Source organism: Oncorhynchus mykiss, chromosome 21 (genome assembly GCF_057628025.1).
Source record: "Oncorhynchus mykiss isolate SJ-2025 chromosome 21, ASM5762802v1, whole genome shotgun sequence".
Classification (NCBI taxonomy): Eukaryota; Metazoa; Chordata; class Actinopteri; order Salmoniformes; family Salmonidae; genus Oncorhynchus; species Oncorhynchus mykiss.
The window spans coordinates 52,370,001-52,385,046 of NC_143042.1; positions in this window are offsets into that span (position 1 = coordinate 52,370,001).

The window sequence follows — 15,046 nt, forward strand, 5'->3', positions numbered from 1 at the left end:
GTGGGAAGACATGTGCGTGGGAAGACATGTGCGTGGGAAGACATGTGCGTGGGAAGACATGAGCGTGGGAAGACATGTGCGTGGGAAGACATGAGCGTGGGAAGACATGTGCGTGGGAAGACATGTGCGTGGGAAGACATGTGCGTGGGAAGACATGAGCGTGGGAAGACATGAGCGTGGGAAGACATGTGCGTGGGAAGACATGAGCGTGGGAAGACATGAGCGTGGGAAGATATGAGCGTGGGAACCTACTAAGGAAATTACAACCATGATAGCTGTACTTTTAGTTTATGGTTTACGCGAAACCTCTTGGCCGTTAGTCAATCGGCAGTTTTGAATGAGTTCAACGGGTATTTACGATTTCACAACGCGTACATTCCCACCTCGCACTTGGCTACAAAAGGAGCAATAGAAGTGTCTCACTGAATAAGACTAAAGCTGTGTTCGAATACCATACTAACATACTGTAATCTACATACTTAATGAGTATATACCATATACTATTAGTTTATTTTAGTATACTGTAAACTTACGGTATCGTACTAGCGCTTCGCCTGTCTACTGGAAGTTGATGCTGTGGCTATGCAACCTCTTGCTAGCTTGTTAGCATAGCAAATTACAAGCTAGACATTTTATGATTTTGGGTGTGTTCGTAAATTCAATCTGGGCGTTTGTAAATCCAGAGCGGTGTCAGATTGTCCATTCGTAAATTCAATCTGGGCGTTTGTAAATCCAGAGCGGTGTCAGATTGTCCCTTCGTAAATTCAATCTGGGCGTTTGTAAATCCAGAGCGGTGTCAGATTGTCCCTTCGTAAATTCAATCTGGGCGTTTGTAAATCCAGAGCGGTGTCAGATTGTCCGTTCGTAAATTCAATCTGGGCGTTTGAAAATCCAGAGCGGTGTCAGATTGAATTTACGAAGGGACAATCTGACACCGCTCTGGATTTTCAAACGCCCAGATTGAATTTACGAAGGGACAATCTGGGCGTTTGAAAATCCAGAGCGGTGTCAGATTGTCCCTTCGTAAATTCAATCTGGGCGTTTGTAAATCCAGAGCGGTGTCAGATTGTCCCTTCGTAAATTCAATCTGGGCGTTTGTAAATCCAGAGCGGTGTCAGATTGTCCCTTCGTAAATTCAATCTGGGCGTTTGTAAATCCAGAGCGGTGTCAGATTGTCCCTTCGTAAATTCAATCTGGCCGTTTGTAAATCCAGAGCGGTGTCAGATTGAATTTACGAAGGGACAATCTGGCCGTTTGAAAATCCAGAGCGGTGTCAGATTGTCCGTTTGTAAATCCAGAGCGGTGTCAGATTGTCCCTTCGTAAATTCAGAGTGTTTTGCTCTCAGAGAGTTCAGAGTGCACACTGGATGCTCTAGCCAATGGGGGTTGATCTCAACCGCAGTCAAGCACCCAAGCTCACTGGCTAATGTTGGCTAGCTACTTCTAGACACAAATAAGAGAACAGCTCACTCTGACGATTTTACTCACCCTAGCAGAGCTGATTTGGCTGTTATGTTATCTAGAGCGTTGGTATCGGTGCTGCTGGCAACAATTTAATTACAGTTTTTTTGCCGATGTTTACTGACATGGGCCATATTCAACGGGTGTTGGGTGTTGAGCATTCGTAAATTCATCAGATATTCTGCGCTTTGGCACACTCACACGAGAGTGCTCTGAAATCGGAGTAGATAGCCAGAATTAACAAAGTCCATTAACGCACAACGACTATACCCCTTAGCTAAGAATGATGTGAATAATCAAGTCAATAATCATTGGGTAGTTAGTAAGATAGCAGATAGTTAATATACTGGCAAGTTCGATGTATTAATAGCCAATTAACAGGTAACTAGCCGTCGTGTCTTTGGCATCTTTAAAAGTGAAGACGGTTATTTTATCAAGTAAATTCTCTGAAATTATTATTACGTGATTAAACTAATCATACAAATGTAATTAACTGGGAAGTCGGGGCACCACGGAAAATCTTCAGATTACAAATTTATAATTTTCCGAATATAACTCTTCAGATATTTTAATATCTGATCAATTAGTCTTCTAATTAATGAATTATTATTATCCAAATGTTTGGATTGTTGGTTATCTGCACGAAACCAGCCTTTACTATAAATCATCCATACACCAATTGGCTTAATCATTTATTTACTAACTAACTAAATAATCACAGAAATGCATAAACAAACAGTAGATATGTTACTAACAAGAATAGGGAAGATTCCCTAGTGGGCTAAACCGATATGATGGCTTGGTGGACAATGGAAGTGGGTTTGGACGGGGAAGGGGGTGTGGACAAAGGGAAGTGGGTGTGGACTGAGAAAGAGGCGGGAAAGACAAGGATCCCTACACACAGTTTATAATTATATTCATTGAAATGCTAATCCTTTGCACATGAACGCTCACTCATTCGGGAATAATTGCAATCAATATATATTTACACCCATGTGTCTTTGTGATCTTTACTGTTGGAATCCAGTCCTTCTGCTGGAGAGTTCATCCGAGTCTCTCCCTCTCTTTCTGTTTCCCTGAAGATCAAAGCCTAGATTGGATACTTCAGAATACCATTCAGAGATGTTCTCATAGAATAGATGTTTCAGTGGTTGTCGGTATTCTCGTCCCAGATTTACATCATTTCTAGCTGCAGACTAGTAATTAGTATCTAAGATTTGCTCTTATTCTGTAGGGATCGATAGTCTCAGAGTTTAACCCTTACCAGCCGTGTAGCCAATGGTAGCGTGTAGCGTGGTATGTTTAGGAATTCAACAACCATTGCAACCTTAGCTTACACTGGGGATTTTGGTGGTCTAAACTATTCGCAATCACAGCTCACGCTGTGGGTTTGCTCAGTCTGAAGAGGACTTTCTTAGGAGGGGCTTTTATTCGTAACAGTAGAAGAGGCGGTTCCATGACACCTGATCATGTTTGTGCTCACAGGGGCGGGCCAATGACTTAGTTATACTTTAAAGGGAATACAATTCTCTCACATTTAAGGTTTAACATCACGGTACATCATTTCACAAATAGTTTCATCTTTACTCATTCATTTTATACAACAATTAGATGCATGAGGTCACAAACATTAAACAAAACGGACCGGGTCGTAGCTGGCTTCTTCACCGACCGTTTACACATTCTCCAAAACATGGATATTGTTCAGTTCTCAAATCCTGGAATGTAGTAGAATTTGGCGGGAGTTCCTTTGTTCTACTGTTAAACTCTCTCTCCATACTGCATAGCCAGGGGGAGAGAGTCTCCACCAGGAATTTATGACCTGAGATAACAGAACCTGGGTGTAGGAGAGAGAGGGGGAAGCCAGGAATTTACGACCTGAGATAACAGAACCTGGGTGTAGGAGAGAGAGAGGGGGGGAAGCCAGGATCTATACCCAGAAAGGGCCACGTCGTGACATAGCTAACATACCGCTGGTACATACTGCTGTAATGCTATGCGTCTTGTAAGGATATCGTAGCTAACAAATTGTCAACCAACGGAACTTATTTGAAAAGTCATGACTTTATTACATCGCTCAACATTTTCTTAACATTTCTCATCATTTGTCTCCGCTCTTGTCGGACTTCACCTGCATATTTTCTGCCATTTTCTTCCTCTTCTTCTGTGGATTTTATATGGCGGTTGGCAACCAACTTTAAGGTGCATTACCGCCACCAACTGGACTGGAATGTGGACCAGCGACAGTGAAGGTCTGACTACTGCCCAATAATCTTGTCTCCCTAAGGAAACTAAATACATAATTAAATACTACATCCCCTGAAGATTTCTCCAGCAGTTCACTTAATCCTGTTTCTTCAACCCCATTACTCTTCAACCCCATTACTCCTCAAATAATAATAACAATCGCTCCCTTTCTCTCACATATTTCTGGCACTGAAATAGAAACACGTTCCACTGTCTCCATCTCCTCCTGACAATGATCACACCTCCCAGTCTGTTTCCCCACCACTTTCAATGTACTATTGAGCCTTGTCCCAGTCTCAGCCTTGTGTTTCCCAGTCTCAGCCTTGTGTGTCCCAGTCTCAGCCGTGTGTGTCCCAGTCTCAGCCTTGTGTGTCCCAGTCTCAGCCTTGTGTGTCCCAGTCTCAGCCTTGTATGTCCCAGTCTCAGCCTTGTGTTTCCCAGTCTCAGCCTTGTGTGTCCCAGTCTCAGCCTTGTATGTCCCAGTCTCAGCCTTGTGTGTCCCAGTCTCAGCCTTGTATGTCCCAGTCTCAGCCTTGTGTGTCCCAGTCTCAGCCGTGTGTGTCCCAGTCTCAGCCTTGTGTGTCCCAGTCTCAGCCTTGTATGTACCAGTCTCAGCCTTGTGTTTCCCAGTCTCAGCCTTGTGTGTCCCAGTCTCAGCCTTGTGTGTCCCAGTCTCAGCCTTGTGTGTCCCAGTCTCAGCCTTGTGTGTCCCAGTCTCAGCCTTGTATGTCCCAGTCTCAGCCTTGTGTGTCCCAGTCTCAGCCTTGTGTGTCCCAGTCTCAGCCGTGTGTGTCCCAGTCTCAGCCTTGTATGTCCTAGTCTCAGCCTTGTGTGTCCCAGTCTCAGCCTTGTGACTACACTTTCCTCCCTTCTCTCTCGGCCTGAGGACCGCCCCCCCCCCCCCCCCCCCCCCCCCCCCCCCTGCCCCCACCTTTCCCTGGACGTTATACAGGTGTCTTCCCTTACTTCCTGTTCCACAACTCTTGCCACTTATTTTTAGCCCCTGTTCTTATTAACCGCCTTGGCTTCTGCTTTACTGATTTGTCAATTCCATCTCAACATTAGGATGTTAAATAAGAGCCTGCTTGGCAATAATACCCACTTCCTCATTCCCCTCTACTCCCACATGAGCTGGTACCCAGAGGAACATCACAAATACCCCCATTTTCTTCAAAATCTGAAAACGGTATGAAGCTACGCCCATTTTCTGAAGAATTGCATTATGGGCCATAAAAGCACAGAAATAGTGTCCGCTGCTTGTAAACTTTGTAGGCACAGGCAGCCAATTTCTGATCTTTTTTTTTTTCTTCCACTAATTGGTCTTGTGACCAATCACATCAGATCTCTTTCATGTGATTGGTCAAAAGACCAATTACTGAAAAATAAGATAATAATTGTTCTGCCTGTGTAAAACGCAGCCTGGGAGATCTCAGCTGATTTAAAACGCACGTCGCCACCATCTCACTGTCTCTCTTTCTTTGCTCTAGTTCGTCGTCATCATCATCATTATGACTATCAGACAGAATCCAAGTGAAGCTATGGGGATTCTCCTCTGAATGACAGTTTGATTATTCCACCTCAGCAATTTTTTGTGATTTTTTTTTTGTTTGTTTGTTTGTTGTTGCAATCAATAAGAAGAAGCTCCGTTAGCATGTGTCTGACCTGGTGGAACACATAAACCAATCATACCACAACATCTGATGGAAGAAAAGATGAATCGACTGCTTCAGTCGGGATATGATTTGGGGTTTTAGCAATTTAGTTGACACAGGGACAATGCATATTAATCAACATTTCAGTGTACACATCAATGTAAATGTTTAAACTATTTGAGCTAATTTACATCCGATAATTACATTTGTTGGGGGAGTTGTGGGTAGAATTATGTCTGTGTTGGTGGGTTCTGAGCATACGGTCTCTTTGAGAGGGCAGAAATGACACGAAGCAGGTTAGCTCTGTTTGACAACCCCTGCTGAATACACTAGATCCTCCATGCTTACATTCCTCTTTAGTTACTGACCAGGTGCCATTTGGCTGCAGGGCTATGCCGGGGTGGTTCTGGCATCATTTGGTCTGGTCTGTTCCACCTCGGGAGTTACAGTGGGTAATGGTAAGAAAGAAGTACTGAGTAAACCTAATAGCTATATCACTACAGGTGCATCTCAAAAGATGAGTGGCTTCCTGTCCTCTGTCTGCACTGACGTGATAGAATTGGACAGGTGAAAGCAGAATTCTGACAGGAATCCACTACACTGCCTATTGAGATCAGTGCAGAGAGAAGATGAGAGGAAACCATTTCAAACTGTTGTACCTATAAATTGAGGAATATTCTGTTGGTTGTGATGAAACGTGACATCGTCCTGAGGCGGCCTCATGTTCCTGCCGTGAACTACACAGTGAGAGAAAGAGAGGAGTAAATGAATCCTGAATCCCAGTGCAGTAGAACGGTAGCACCACAGGATTTAACAGAACACACAGAAGACGACTAGAACACAAATGTCTTCTATACAACTCTATGGGTGGTCTTCTATACAACTCTATGGGTGGTCTTCTATACAACTCTATGGGTGGTATTCTATACAACTCTATGGGTGGTCTTCTATACAACTCTATGGGTGGTCTTCTATATAACTCTATGGGTGGTCTTCTATATAACTCTATGGGTGGTCTTCTATACAACTCTATGGGTGGTCTTCTATACAACTCTATGGGTGGTCTTCTATACAACTCTATGGGTGGTATTCTATACAACTCTATGGGTGGTATTCTATACAACTCTATGGGTGGTCTTCTATATAACTCTATGGGTGGTCTTCTATACAACTCTATGGGTGGTCTTCTATACAACTCTATGGGTGGTCTTCTATACAACTCTATGGGTAGGGCTGTGAACTTGGGGAAGCAGAGAAGAAAAACATGCATTTTGTGGAACAAGTAAGGTGAAAGGAAAAACATATATATGATTAGAAATAAATGTCTAAGTAAAGCACAATATAATTAGAGAGGCATCTATCTCTGTATTATATTCATGAGAAATTAAGACTAGTGATTAATGATTAAGCTATGACCTATGTTTTGTGGGATATTGGGGTGGGGCCACGTCGACCTGATCTGCTGTTCAATGTACTCTTGGTGCTTTTCTCTGTCGACTAGGTGAAATGATGCTAGTTGCTTCATACTTCAACAGCAACATAACACATGTATCCTTCCTTACCTGGGCTGTTAAGGTGACACCGGCGGTCACGAGTCATGACGGCAGTCAAATTCCACATGACCGTTTAGTCACGGTAATTAGGCTTCTCCAAGCTCTGATGCTGCTGATGGTCATTAGTAGCCTACCAAACTTGCTAACTGCCTGGTACTCAGCACTCTATTGTCCCTCTAATCACTCTGACATCAATGCAAATGTAATGGAAAATCTAATCAAACACAATGAGAGTCCATGAGCTCATGTTGCGCAACATTTCTATAGGCTATGCAATTGCGTGAGAAAACAGAGTGATGGCCTCTATTAAAAAGAGGAGGATCCCATCAGCCTTCTATTGGCTACGCCTGCTATATTAATTTCTCAACTTTCCTCATATAAGCACATTGCTTCTCTTTACAACAGGAGTATATCCTACCTGGCTGGCATGAAAATGAACCACAGGACAAGCGTCCTCCATTAGCTATTTCAGTGCATAGAAGACATGTATTTTCCCCCTCTCCCTGTTTCCAGACAGGTGCATGATAATGGACCATTCTAAATCAAAACAAATTTCACATATATATTATTTAGTGTATGTAAAGACAAGATTAACTCAAGAATAGTTTGATGGGTGACAATATTAGCCTATCACTTGTGAAGGATGCCCAGCTTAAGGCAAGAAACAACGTTTTCTTTTGTGCAACTTTTTCAAATCATAGTCGCACACCTCATGCAGCCTAAATGTTTTGATAAGGTTTGTATCACAACTAAAATGGACAAATAACTTCTTAAAATTAAGCACATGAATCCTCTTTACAACAGGTTGTAGAGCCTAACGCCTGGATCACACCGATAGCGATAGCATCATTACGCAAAATATTACGCAGCATCATCTGGATATGTTTGTCACCCGATGAAATTAATCATGTAACAATTAACTCATTAGGATTTGGGGCACCATGAGAGCGGTTGAGTTACCATCTCCCGAATTCAACTCTAAAAGGAGGACTACCCATAGAGTTGAATAGAAGACATGTATGTGTGTTCTAGTTGTCTTGTGTGTTCTGTTAAATCCTGTGGTGCTATACCTATCACAACCATAAAACAGTCAACGTATTAATCATAACCTCATATCACGTCATCATTCTGAACAGATCCTAACCTCCTTGCACCTGCAAAAACCCCAGCCTTACTTGTGATTCAGTTACAACACAAATTGTTTTAATTATTTATTTACTAGCTTACTAAATAATAACACAGAATAACATACACACCTAATACGTTCGGAAAAGGTCCCTAGCGGACTGACCCAATATGGTGACTTTTTACAAAAGGATATGGAGAGGGAGGGAGAGAGAAAAAGACAATTATCTTTGATACACTTTAGAAACTATTCTCCCGTTTGGAGTAAGAAATCATGAATGTATTTACGCATGAATATCTTCGCTCGCCGTTTCTCTGTCGGAACGGTGTTGGGCCTTTCGGCGACACCCTTGTAAGGCTCTGATTGTCCTAAAGGGTTCCCCCCTCCCCGTCTTCTACTGTTGTTCACTCTGGAAGATGCTCCTTCGGAAGATAGGCTAGCCATCCGTGTCGACGGTTCCCATTGGTGACGAGAGTAGTAGAATACAGTGAATTGAGAAGAGTAGTAGAGTAGTCCCACTTAAAATGAGCTTTTCTAGATATTTGACTTAGAACAGCTAATCAGCTGTACCAGTGATTATCTGAGAGGGGAGTTTTCTTCTCCACCTCGTGTTGGTATTCAGGGTTCAAACTACTTTACAGGCGCATCTGCAGTCTGGCGATGATCTGGTCTCAATGTTAATTTCTTTACCAATCCTTGTATGCACTCTGGTCAAAAGGGACGGTTCCCTCAGGCCGACACACAACTCTGACCTCACTCGGGGCGTGGCTACTTACTGTGTAAAGTTTATAGGAGACAAATTATCTCATGGCTCCTAAAATCACGTTCCTATCTTAATAAAAATACTTTCATAATTTTTTTTCATATTTCATGCACAACGTAAAGAATGGAGACCTCGTACATGTAGTGTGTATATTTTCCAAGTTACAGTATTTCCTTTAACACTTTTAATGACATCACAAAATCACAAAACAACCCATATGACATAATTATTCTTTAGCTCGCCTCTGACCATTCCCCACGTTCTTATGTTAGAAATATTTTTCCAGTATTCGCTTGTAGAACGTGTTAAGAGTTTCGTCAGGAAAAAATGTCTCTGTGTAGACAAAGGATCATTTCTACAACACACATCACCATAATCGCCATCGTCACCAGACTACAGTACACATCACCATTATCACCAGACTACAGTACACATCACCCTCATCAGACTACAGTACACATCACCCTCACCAGACTACAGTACACATCACCCTCATCAGACTACAGTACACATCACCCTCACCAGACTACAGTACACATCACCCTCATCCGACTACAGTACACATCACCCTCATCCGACTACAGTACACATCACCATCACCCTCATCCGACTACAGTACATGTCACCATCACCCTCATCAGACTACAGTACACATCACCATCACCCTTATCAGACTACAGTACACATCACATCACCCTAATCAGACTACAGTACACACCACCATCATCCGACTACAGTACACATCACCATCACCCTCATCAGACTACAGTACACGTCGCCATCATCATCACTGTAGTCAGCACAGTGTTATAACCGCAACTATGTCAACTCCATAACCAGGCATTCCCGTAACCCACTATATCATAACCGTAACTATGTCAACACCATAACCAGTCATTCCCGTAACCCACTATGTCATTCCCGTAACCCACTATGTCATAAACGTAACTATGTCAACACCATAACCAGTCATTCCCGTAACCCACTATGTCATTCCCGTAACCCACTATATCATAACCGTAACTATGTCAACTCCATAACCAGGCATTCCCGTAACCCGGCCACTTGGAGCAGAGTGTGGAGAGCCGTGGTACAGCTCCGCTCCCCCAGGTAGTCAGGTGGGCAGCGTACCCCAGGTCCAGGCAGGTGATTAACAGGGCGTCCCGGTGGATCCCATCAGGCTCCCGATGCTGCAGCCTGCGTGGGCGTCCCGGTGGATCCCATCAGGCTCCCGATGCTGCAGCCTGCGTGGGCGTCCCGGTGGATCCCATCAGGCTCCCGATGCTGCAGCCTGCGTGGGCGTCCCGGTGGATCCCATCAGGCTCCCGATGCTGCAGCCTGCGTGGGCGTCCCGGTGGATCCCATCAGGCTCCCGATGCTGCAGCCTGCGTGGGCGTCCCGGTGGATCCCATCAGGCTCCTGATGCTGCAGCCTGCGTGGGCGTCCCGGTGGATCCCATCAGGCTCCCGATGCTGCAGCCTGCGTGGGCGTCCCAGTGGATGCCATCAGGCTCCCGATGCTGCAGCCTGCCTGGGCGTCCCGGTGGATCCCATCAGGCTCCCGATGCTGCAGCCTGCGTGGGCGTCCCGGTGGATCCCATCAGGCTCCCGATGCTGCAGCCTGCGTGGGCGGCCGTTAACCTGCTGCTGTAGACGTTTAGCGCCGATCACATCTTGGCGCAGCATCGGGACCGTGTGTGAGATCTGTGGGGAGGATGCAGAGAGGCTAAGGGGACTATAGAACTGGAAATATATAAATACTAAAATAAGTTTTTAATATAATATATTTATTCTGGTTGTTATTGCTTTGTGAGCCCTAAATGCCAGTACACTAAGAACAACATATTAGAAGAGGTAAAGTTGACTCGTGAAGTTTTGCAAAGCATCTATGGCATCATTAACTATCAGTGTGTCAGTGTGTCTCAACTATCAGTGTGTCTCAACTACAGTCTCACATACTGACTACAGTACCATGGTTACCGAATGTCAGTCAGTAACAAAAAGACATTCTCTCTTTCTGATTGGTCACCCATTTACCTCAGGAACCTGAAAGCCACCAATGATTTTCTTGCCCAGCGGCATGACCAGGTTCCACACTGTGAGACATTCTGGAAGCATGACGGCTTTTGATCTTTTCGAATCATTTACGGAGGTTCTCTCTGTATTGAGGAACCCCCATTTTCGACCATAACTGTGACAGACAAAGCGACACGTTCATCAACACCCTCACGAAAAACAAACTTCAGAAACATTGGAAGAAGTTATGCAAGGGAATCTTTAAGAAAATTATTATGTAAATAAAATGAATCAATTGAGGCAGATCGGCCCACATAAGCATCTAAAATCGATTAAAAAATCTAGGCTATTCAATGCGAATATCATAGGAACACTTCTGCAGTTCTGCTATGCTCTACCTCTTGACAAATAGTTCAATATTTCTCCTCTAAACTAGAGAAAACATTGTCAAGCCAGAAATTGGTTGATGATGAGAAACTATGTGATTCCTTTTTGATTTTCCACTCTTTGGCAGAACTAAAGGGCCCTCAGGCTCCAGGTTGAGTGATTCCATTCAGTCTGTACATAATTAATCACACACTCATCTCTCTCTCGCTCGCTCGCTCTCCCTCTCTCTCTCACCCTGACGGAGCAGCAACAACTACAAGACTGAACTTTAATCAAATTTGATGCAAAGCAAAGTGATTACTGGGAAAGATCTGTAAGGTAGGTAAAGGACTGTCAATACTAGCCTGTTGTCATCGTGGCCAGAGTGATGCTGTGAGCTGATTCTAATGTCACAAGACACATTTAACACATCCAAATGGACAAACTGATTTATCTTTCTTTTTTTTTAACAATACGACTCAACTAAAATCGATCTGATTAGTGAGCTCTTGTGAATTCTTCTAAATTGAGCTAACAGAATCAAGGAGATGTCCTTCATTGTCAGTTTGAAGGATTCCCCCTTCACTAGACCTAGATCTGAACGTATAGGTTAGAGTTTGTAATCCACAGTGAACGAGCACGAAATAAATATAGTAGAATAGAATAGATTTTAGAATAGAATAGAACCAAAATAAGTACCTGGAGACGTCCCAGATACAGGAGTAGACAAATCAGGAAGTCAGGTTTGAGGCCGGTGCGGAAGTCAGCTCGGATGTTCTTCATGTAGGCCGAGTAGAGACGCGTCAGGAAGTAGAACCTCACCAGGTGGAGGTCCGAGCGGAACTGACGCACCTCACGGCACCCCTCAACCAGACTGTCCTGTTCAAAGGATAACTCTCCCAGAGAAGAAACAGTGTGTCTCAGAAAACAGACTTCTTTAACTCCCCCTGAGGACCAGAGAAGAAACTGTCTCTCAGAAAACAGACTTCTTTAACTCCCCCTGAGGACCAGAGAAGAAACAGTGTGTCTCAGAAAACAGACTTCTTTATCTCCCCCTGAGGACCAGAGAAGAAACAGTGTGTCTCAGAAAACAGACTTCTTTAACTCCCCCTGAGGACCAGAGAAGAAACTGTATGTCTCAGAAAACAGACTTCTTTAACTCCCCCTGAGGACCAGAGAAGAAACTGTCTCTCAGAAAACCAACTTATTTTCCCTTGTGTCTCATTATGCACTGATCTGAGATGTAGTGTGTGTGTGTGTGTGTGTGTGTGTGTGTGTTGTTGGTCGGCAAAACAAGTGGCATTCTTCCATTGTGACATTATATTTACTGTAAGAGCTCAGTGAAATCTTTACTGTGGTCTTCAGCCGTTGACACGCTCAGATAATTGTCCTTCTGGAGAAGTAGTTCAAGGTACATAGCACGCTCTGCTTCGACACATGAAGCCACCTTTCAGAGGCTCTACAAAATACATCCTTAGAATTTCCTAGAATGAATAAATTTCCTCTAATGCTTCTCCGTAAATTGGTTTGGAGGAAAAGAAAGGCATAGGATGTGTGTTAAAATCAAAACTTTAATCACACATGATCCATCTCCGCCAGACGACTGCTGCACTCCCCCGAGGATGACCATAAACTTGTTGTGTAGTAGGAGTTGGCTGGCTTGTCTCTTGTGTCACATCCCAGCTAACACAGTGGATCTGGGCCGATTCTGGCTGAGAGTCGGGGCACTCGGCTGAGAGTCAGACTCGGCTGATGTCATGTGGCCCGAGTCTGGGCCGCATTCAGCAGTATTACTTATGGCTAGGATGCGGGGAATGAGCTCGGGACCATTCCGGTGTGAGTTATCTGGCCCAAATGTATTACTTGGAGCTCTGGCCGATTTCCGGTGTGAGTTATCTGGCCCAAATGTATTACTTGGGGCTCTGGCCGATTGGGGCTACTCTCTGGCAGATGATTACACAGGCTACTTTCTATAATTATATATAATATAATTGTTTCCATATTTTCTCATTGTTTCTGTGATCCCAAAACATAATTAACATTTAAATAAAATTATTTAAGAGGTTTCAGTAGTATTTTAGTATTTTGATACTGTGTGCAAGTCAATTGATAAGCATTAAAAACGTTGCGGGGGTCTCCCGGGTGGCGCAGTGGTTAAGGGCGCTGTACTGCAGCGCCAGCTGTGCCACCAGAGACTCTGGGTACGTGCCCAGGCTCTGTCGTAACCGGCCGCGACCGGGAGGTCCGTGGGGCGACGCACAATTGGCCTAGCTTCGTCCAGGTTAGGGAGGGCTTGGCCGGTAGGGATATACTTGTCTCATCGCGCACCAGCGACTCCTGTGGCGGGCCGGGCGCAGTGCGCGCTAACCAAGGTTGCCAGGTGCACGGTGTTTCCTCCGACACATTGGTGCGGCTGGCTTCCGGGTTGGATGTGCGCTGTGTTAAGAAGCAGTGCGGCTTGGTTGGATTATGTATTGGAGGACGCATGACTTTCAACCTTCGTCTCTCCCGAGCCCGTACGGGAGTTGTAGCAATGAGACAAGATAGTAGCTACTAAAACAATTGGATACCACGAAATTGGAGAGAAAGTTGGGTAAAATTCAAAACAACAACAAAAAAAAACGTTGCGGATCGGGCATCCCGAGTGGCGCGTGTGGCGAGTGACAAGGAGACCGATGAGGCGACCCACAATTGGCCCTGCGTTGTCCGGGTTAGGGGAGGTTTTGGCCGGCCGGGGTGTCCTTGTCCAGTCGCACTGTGGCGACTCCTGTGGCGGGCAAGGCGCACGCATGGCTGACACAGTCACCAGGTGTTTCCTCCGACACGTTCGACCTTCTCCTCTCCCAAGGCCTTATGGGAGTTGCAGCGATGGGACAAGATAATTGGATATGACGAAAAGGGGATAAAAAATAAATACAATTATTTTTTTTTAAATGTGTGGATGTGTAATATTTAATGTCTAAATCGGGTAATTTAATTAAAAACTACATTGGGTGGATTCTGGTCAAATGCCGGCAAAGTCAGCTGAATTCTGGTAGACAGAAATGTGCGTTTTGATTCCGGGCTGAGTAGGACACCTGATTCCAGGCCGATTCAATCAGTTCCTGTGTTGTGCCTAAAATCTCCCCCCTGCCAGAATTCTCCCCCCTTGGCGTTCTTCATTGTTGCGACTTGCTTGAGATTTCTGCTCTTCACTCCGTTGTCAGTTTAGCCTACATTTCACTGATCTTAGTAGCAAAAATACGTTTTGTCTACAGTTTTCGGTTTGGCTATTTGTTACAAGTGTATGTGGCGGTTCTAGCTTGTATGGCGCCCTGGGCAAACCCCCCTCGTCTACACCCGGGGGCGCCCCCCCAAGATGTCGCCCATACCTAAATCCGCTACTGATTTTTGTATTAATCTATAAATAAATCTATTTTCCAAAATTCGTCATCTCTCCCATGTCTTATTCGACTAGTATTTTTAAAAGTGTAAGGATAATAATTCAGCCATAGTTGTTCTGAAATGTTTATTGCTTGCCAACATTTTACTCCCTCCTCTATGTTTAATATAACACACATACATTAATTATTATTTGACTCTAGCCACAAAACTAAGGAAATTAGAAGAGTGGTTTCTGTCAGGGGGAGATGTTTGGCACAACACCGGCCCCCGGAAGAGGACCGCTTCTGGGTCGGTTCCTCATTGGTAGCTGGGATACCTCATCGTTGAGATGGTTAAAATGCTACATGGATAGCAACCTTAGTTATTGTCTCGGAGCTAGGCTACTAGTTTAGTCGCGCGATTTACTTTTTGTTGTAGCTAGCTAACGTTACAGTGTTTAATTTGTAAATCGAGAGGTGGCGGAATAAAACGCGAGCGCG